Raw genomic sequence first — 6,000 nt, 5'->3', positions numbered from 1 at the left:
GTCCCTGTTCCGGTGGTCCCTGTTCCAGTGGTCCCTGTTCCGGTGGTCCCTGTTCCAGTGATCATGCTCGCACTGCCTGCACCACCTCAGCGATGCGTCACGTCTGCCCAGCCAGAGACTGTTCACGTCACGTCTGCCCAGCCAGAGACTGTTCACGTCACGCCTGCCGAGCCTGTGTCTTCGGACAAGATGGCCGCCACCGAGAGTGTTCCCGTCACGCCTGCCGAGCCTGTGTCTTCGGACAAGATGGCCGCCACCGAGAGTGTTCCCGTCACGCCTGCCGAGCCTGTGTCTTCGGACAAGATGGCCGCCGCCGAACCTGTTCACGTCACGCCTGCCGAGCCTGTGTCTTCGGACAAGATGGCCGCCGTCGAGCCTGTGTCTGTTCCTGAGCTTGAGCCGGAGCCAGTGTCTGTTCCTGAGCCGGAGCCAGTGTCTGTTCCGGAGCCGGAGCCAGTGTCTGTTCCGGAGCCGGAGCCAGTGTCTGTTCCGGAGCCGGAGCCAGTGTCTGTTCCGGAGCCGGAGCCAGTGTCTGTTCCGGAGCCGGAGCCAGTGTCTGTTCCGGAGCCGGAGCCAGTGTCTGTTCCGGAGCCGGAGCCAGTGTCTGTTCCGGAGCCGGAGCCAGTGTCTGTTCCGGAGCCGGAGCCAGTGTCTGTTCCGGAGCCGGAGCCAGTGTCTGTTCCGGAGCCGGAGCCAGTGTCTGTTCCGGAGCCGGAGCCAGTGTCTGTTCCGGAGCCGGAGCCAGTGTCTGTTCCGGAGCCGGAGCCAGTGTCTGTTCCGGAGCCGGAGCCAGTGTCTGTTCCGGAGCCGGAGCCAGTGTCTGTTCCGGAGCCGGAGCCAGTGTCTGTTCCGGAGCCGGAGCCAGTGTCTGTTCCGGAGCCGGAGCCAGTGTCTGTTCCGGAGCCGGAGCCAGTGTCTGTTCCGGAGCCCTCAGTGACCGCGACACTGGCCATTATGGCCACAGCCATGTGGTGTGTGTGGGCTACGCACACACTTGGACCGGTGGTGTCTGTTCCTGAGCCGGTGGTGCCAGTTCCAGTGCCCGAGCCGGTGGTGCCAGTTCCAGTTCCAGTGCCTGAGCCGGTGGTGCCAGTTCCAGTGCCTCAGCCGGTGGTATCTGTTCCTGAACCGGTGGTGTCTGAGCCGGTGGTATCTGTTCCTGAGCCGGTGGTGTCTGCTCTTGAGCCGGTGATATCTATTCCTGAGCCGGTGGTGTCTGCTCCTGAGCCGGTGGTGTCTGCTCCTGAGCCGGTGGTGTCTGTTCCTGAGCCGGTGGTGCCAGTTCCAGTGCCTGAGCCGGTGGAGTCTGTTCCAGTGCCTGAGCCGGTGGTGCCAGTTCCAGTGCCTGAGCCGGAGGTGCCAGTTCCAGTGCCTGAGCCGCTGGTGCCAGTGCCTGAGCCGGAGGTGCCAGTTCCAGTGCCTGAGCCGTTGGTGCCAGTTCCAGTGCCTGAGCCGTTGGTGCCAGTTCCAGTGCCTGAGCCGGTGGTGCCAGTTCCAGTTCCTGAGCCGGTGGAGTCTGTTCCAGTTCCTGAGCCGGTGGAGTCTGTTCCAGTTCCTGAGCCGGTGGAGTCTGTTCCAGTTCCTGAGCCGGTGGAGTCTGTTCCAGTTCCTGAGCCGGTGGAGTCTGTTCCAGTTCCTGAGCCGGTGGAGTCGTCTCCGCCGTGGCCGCCCGAGGGGTCGTCTCCGCCGTGGCCGCCCGAGGGGTCTTCTCCGCCCTGGCCGCCCGAGGGGTCTTCTCCGCCCTGGCCGCCCGAGGGAGAGTCTGCTCCGCCCTGGCCGCCCGATGAACTCTCTGTTCCGCCCTGGCCTCCAGAACTGTCCATTTTCCCTGCCCCACCCCGGTCTGTCTTTTCTGTTTCCCCTGTCCCACCCTGGTCTGTCCCTCCCGTCCCACCCTGGTCTGTCTTTCCTGTTCCCCCTGTCCCACCCTGGTCTGTCCTTCCCGTCCCGCCCTGGTCTGTCCCTCCCGTCCCTAGTGGAGCGTCTGGTAGCCGCTCCTTTAGGAGGGGGTAATGTCACATGCCTGTCCTGTCTTGTGTAGCACATGTGGTGTTTGTGTTCCTGTCATTGTTTTGACCCCACCCTCCTTGTTATCTTATTATTGGTTTCATTTGCCCCACCTGTTGTTCCTCATTACCTGCCTGATTTGTCCCTTTTATAAGTTCCTTTGTGTTTGCAGTCTGTGTCGGATCGTTGTCTTGTACACGTCTCCCGTTTCCCCGTGACCCGTTTGGTATGTTCACTTTTGAAGTTGTTGTTTGGTATTTTGTAATGTTTTCCCCCTCGTGGGTGTTTGTTTTACGTTGTTCTTTTGTTTATTAAAAATCCCTTTCCTCTGCACTTGAGTTTTCCTTGTTTTCTTAGTTTCCCGTGACAGATACAGGGCCGATGGCTCCAGTGACAGATGTAGATGTACACTGAATGGACGGTTGTGATCTATAATCTCAGCACTGTTATTTTGCTGGTTTAAAGATGTTTAATAGATTTTAGTGATTAAATACTGTTGTTATTAACCTGTCTCCCAGTGTTAACAGTTTCAGGCAACCTGATGGCTCTGGTGACTCTTGAATGCGCCTTCCCTGCTCCAGAAAACACCTGATTCTGTTGAAGAAAACTGTCCGTAAGATTCCGTAATGGGAAAGAGCTGTTACCAATGTGCACAAGGTGATTTCTTAATGACAAAAGCCAGCTGAGACCATGAGGTGATTGTCATTATTTGTTGTGGGTGACAGTAACACAACTTGTTAGTTTATATTCGGAATAATTTGTCTCTATCATAGTTTTATTGTCAATTAATTTGTGAATGATCAAAGGTTATTGTAATTAATGTAATATTACATTCTGTCTAAGTTAGAGTATTAAGAGGCTGTTGATAAAGAATATTTGTGCATTAAGAGAGAGAGAGACTGTTTGAGTGGAGGCAGGGATGGTGTTATATCTGACTATTATCTGCTAAAGCTTAAAAAAACAAAGCAAAGATCTCAGAACCAAAACAACCCAGCTGACTTTTCTAAAAAAAACAAATGAATAATGAACAGACATGCTTTGAAACTGGTTAAGAGGCCATGTAAAAACTTGATAAAACCTACAGGAAAAAAGTTAAGTAAATATTATTCGATCTAACTCCAAAAGAAAACCTTGACTATGAGTGGTTTATATTCATGTGTGTCTGGTATGAGTGTTAATTACTCTCTGGATATGTTTAAGAGTATTTATGTAAACTGGAATTGTTAAGTTGAAGATTGCCGTCCATCATGGGTTAAAAAACCTGTGTCTAAATTCAACAGAGTCTAAATGTAAATTCAATCAGCTATGTGTGATCAGAATGATAAACTTAAAATAATAAACTTGACGGCGTAGAAAACCTGACACATTGATTGACAGGGAAATGAATGTAATGAATGTCTTTTGATTCAGAGACAAAGAAAGCTGTCTCTGAAAGAAGGCAACAGGTTTCCTAAATTTTTTTGTTAAGTCAACTGATCACTCTTTGATACCCCACTGCACAACATCAAATTGGGAGACTTATGAAGTGATAAGGGGATTATGAAAATCTGACAGTTCTTGTTCAAATTATAAAAATGTTGGTATCAAACAAAGAGGAAAAACTACGGACTGCAGCTGTAAATAAAAGGTACTGAATTTAATGGCCAATAATGCAAGATTTCCTTGTGTGAGAAATGTGAGCAAGTTAATGGTCAACCTGACAGGACTGTTTCATTTCCATGAAACCAAACAATGAGCTGCTTTATGCCCTAAAACTATCATCCCACAGAAATGCTCAGCACATTATTGACACTAAACAATGTGATCTGTAAGACTGGATATACTGGAAAATGCCGGGCCGTTTGGTTGAGGAACACGTTTCCGGAAATTAACATTTCAACTCTCTCTTGAATTTTGTTGTCATACTTTATTATATATGTAATGGAGGCCAGCTAGTAGTCGCTGTGCGAGTAAAACCTCACGTCCCTGGGCCCGTATTTATCAAGCCTCTGACAATCACTCTCAAGACCACTGCTAAGAATTGACTTAAGAGTAAAAAAATTCTTGACTCAAAGCTGAGCTTAAAAGTTAGTTATCAAGAATCTCAGTCATAATTTAAGTGAAGTGTAGGACTAAATGTTAAGTGTCAGTCTTATGGCCGGTTCAGATTACACGTTTTTTTAATCTTATGCGATAGTCACTGTGTCAGATTACACGATTTTGACTCCTAAAATCGTGTCGTGGACAAGAACCATGTCAGACTACACGTTTCTTCCAGACCAGTCATCGCGTGTCGTTTTTGAAGACGCGCGTGAAGGCGAAACTAGTAGCGCCTGACTTCCGGAAACGAACGTAAACAAACAATGGATGAAGCGGCGATTTTCCTATTGGCTGTCTTGTGTTCAGAAAAAGATAAAAAAAGAAAGAAAACCCGACAATGGACACGTTCTTGGATTGCACGAAGAGGACAGTATACTGTAAATCCTTCAAAGAGAACTTGAGGTAAAATATGTTTCACTCACACTCTCGCTCGCTCGCTCATTCACACACACTCTCTCACTCATTCACACACACTCACGCATTCTCACTCGTAACACACATACATAATCACAATCACACAAACAAGTTTCTCTATAGCGAAGTACAATTTAATGAATGATTAGTTAGCTTAATGCTAATTCCAGTCAGTTACTCACCGGGTTGCTGAAGTACTTCTGCTATTTTTCGCCAGCATTTTTCTTTTTTAATTCTGTCATGGTACTCTCTCGATGAAACATCATACAGGCAGGAGTACTGTTGCCACAGCTCCACGAACCTTTCCTCCATTTCATAATTCCACTTAGCAACACCATCGTCTCTATTTCGTTTCGGCATTTTTGAAAGCTGTGTATGGAAATGCGTCTGTGCTCCTATTGGTCAATGTCACACGTGCTAGAACCCGTCGTGGAGGACCGAAAAAAAATTAAACATGCTAGTCTTTTTGTCGTGGTGTCGTGAAGCATCGCAGACGCAACGTAGGCTGTCGCCCGCTATGACACACTATACGAGATGAAACGATCGAATCTTGCGTCCCGACGCCCGTTGTCGTATACGAATTCCCACGACACTCTAAGTCAAACGGATCGTGGCAAAATCGGGCTAAAAACGTGTAATCTGAACCGGCCATTAGAGATGATTCACAAGACTTTACTGTGCCACAAACGGGATTTTGGGTGAAGACAAAGGCATGGACCAATCACTGAATAGATTACCTTATTTAAGGATATTCGCAGATAAATTCACATTGAATTGTGAAATTCCTAAGAGGAGTTTACATTCAACACACATTTGACAAATAATTTTCAAGAAAATGAATTGATATACATGTGATATACACATTGGAAATTAAAGTTAAACACATTTTCCACCATGTCTTAATTACAAATTTTAAAGGTGCTCTAAGTGATGCTGGGAGTGTTGACATTCGAATTGTTGTCAAACAAAACGGAGGCTAGCTAGACCCTCCCTCCTCCTCATCCCGTCTCCTCCCCCCTCCTCCCGGCATAAAGGAAAGTCAAAGTAGTCACTAAAAACAAAGTTAAGTTTTACTGATACTTCATTCAATGTGTAATGTCACCAAGTTAGATAAATGCTTTTATATATTGCAGAACAGAATGCAGAAAAAGAGAAACATTGTCTTAAAATCGTTTCGCCACCTGAGGTTATAACTATAACGTCAGCTCCCATACAAGGACGCGATAATAGCAAGATAACGTTAGCTTCGCGTTTCCCAGTGAGCATAAACAACGGCGGTGGCGTAAACAAATTTAGTTGTCAACAAAGTTGTCAATAGCCTATAAATGAACATTCAAATCCATAACAAACAGTGGGTGAAAACAATCATTCACACAAATTGTCGCCCTACTGTGAATTTGCTTGACCATTTACAATAGAGATTGATCGCTGCTAGAAACATATATGTTGTATTCACCAAAGCTAACGCTGACTGCATAGTTCTAGCTAATTACATCCTTG

The sequence above is a fragment of the Leuciscus leuciscus genome (genome assembly GCF_965113295.1).
Source record: "Leuciscus leuciscus genome assembly, chromosome: 15".
NCBI lineage: Eukaryota > Metazoa > Chordata > Actinopteri > Cypriniformes > Leuciscidae > Leuciscus > Leuciscus leuciscus.
The sequence above is the reverse complement of the archived record's forward strand: the minus strand, read 5'-3'. Positions refer to the sequence as shown.